We start from the raw sequence: 1,918 nt of genomic DNA on the forward strand, positions 1-1,918 counted from the left end.
TGGAACCCTTTCTTTACTGAAAACTACAAAAATTAGCCACATGTTGTGGCAGGTGCCTCTAATCCCAGGTACTCAGGAGGCTGAGGCAGGAGAATCACTTGAATCTAGGAGGTGGAGGTTGCAGTGAGCTGAGATTGCGTATTGCACTCCAGCTTGGGTGACAGAGCAAGACTCTGTCTCAAAAAAAAAAAAGGGTCACAGGAAACTAATGTGAGCAATTATACTCCAATAAGTTGGATAACTTAGAAGAAATAGATAAATTCCTAGACACCTACAACCTGCCAAGACTGAATCATGAAGAAACAGAAAATCTGAATAGACCAATAGTGGACAAATTGATTCAATCAGTAATAAAAAGTCTCCTATTAAAGAAAAGCCCAGGACTGAATGGCTTCATAGCTGAATTCTACCAAACATTTAAAAAAGAGCTAATTTGAATCCTTTTCAAACTCTTCCAAATAAATGGAAGAGAAAGGAGTATCTTCAAATTTGTTTTATGAGGCCAGCATTATCCTAATGCTAGCAGACACTACAAGAAAAGAAGTTACAGGTCAATATCCTTGATGAACATAGATGCAAAAATACTCAACAAAATACTGGCAAAACAAATACAACAGCACATTAAAAATATCATTCACTATGTTCAAATGGGATTTCTCCCTGGGATTCAAAGCTATTGCAACATATGCAAATCCATAAATGTGATACTCTATATGTGGTCTGATTTCATCCCCCCCTTCTCAATTATTTTCTCTGTCCTATACCATAAATGTTTTTTTAAATGTCGTACCATCAACCTTAAAACATGCTTCAGAAAAATTCTCAATCTTTTTGCTTTTAAAGCTTACCAATTGGTTCAAATCTGAGAAACTTTAAAAACAGCAGAATTTGAATAATTCCGACCGAATTGATTGGGGTGGGGCATATGCATCAGTATCTTTTCAATAGTCCTCACATTTGCTTTCTCCCTGTGTACCTCCTTACCTGATGAAATCCTTTTTACCCTCTAGGATTCACCTGAATGTCATTTCCTCAAGGACATCTTCCTGAAAACCTTGATCTAAATCAGCTACCCTCATAGCTGTCTGTTTCCTTTCTTAGAGCATTGGTCATGTCTTTAATTCAAAGTTTCTAACCCTCAGCACCACTGACATTTTGGGCTGGATGTAACTTTGTTGTGGGGGACTGTCTTGTATCTTGTGGGAAGTTTTGCAGCAGTCCTGGACTCTGCCCATGGGATGCCAGAAGCACCTCATCATCAGATGTGGCAACTAAAATTGTCTTCAAACATTGCCAAATGGCTCCAGGAGGGAATTCCTACCCCTCACCCCGTTAGAACCACTGCTCTAACTCATGCTTATTTTATATGTTGTCTGTCTTTCCCCCGTACTATAAGCTCCAGAAGAGTGCTTGCTTTGGCAACACATGTACTAAAATTGGAATGATACAGAGATTAGCATGGCCCCTGTCCAAGGATGACACACATTTGTGCAGTATTCCATTAAGAAAAACCCCAAAACCATCAGAAGAGCTTTCTTCTCTGCTAGCTTCTCAAGGACACACCTCAATGCCTAGGGACATCCCAGATGCTGGGCAAGAATTTCTTGAATAAATGAATAAATGAGATGGCTAAGCCAGGATTTCAGAGCTCTAATTAGGGTGAAGACCACGGGTGTCAATAGCGGAGAAGAAAAGGAAGGACTAGATCTGAGCCACATTTAGAGAGCCGAAATTAAATTTTATGGGAACACAGTCACATCCATTCATTTGCATATAATCTACAGCTGCTTTTGTGCTACAGAAGGCAGAGCTGAGTAGGTGAAACAGAGACCACGTGGCTCACAAAGCTTTAAATATTTACTGTTTGGCCATTCACAAAAAGAGTTGATTGACCCCCTTTTTAGAGATTGTATTTGGA

At 39.5% G+C, this 1,918-nt stretch overlaps 1 non-coding gene across 1 annotated transcript; it reads left to right on the top strand.

Moving 5' to 3' along the window:
* The first annotated feature begins 1,406 nt into the window (after positions 1 to 1,406).
* LOC118147029 (U6 spliceosomal RNA) lies at positions 1,407 to 1,508 on the top strand. The gene has a single exon (XR_004733210.1). It is a non-coding gene; the product is annotated as a U6 spliceosomal RNA (small nuclear RNA).
* The last annotated feature ends 410 nt before the right edge of the window (positions 1,509 to 1,918 follow it).

Source organism: Callithrix jacchus, chromosome 13 (assembly GCF_049354715.1).
Source record: "Callithrix jacchus isolate 240 chromosome 13, calJac240_pri, whole genome shotgun sequence".
NCBI classification, from domain to species: domain Eukaryota; kingdom Metazoa; phylum Chordata; class Mammalia; order Primates; family Cebidae; genus Callithrix; species Callithrix jacchus.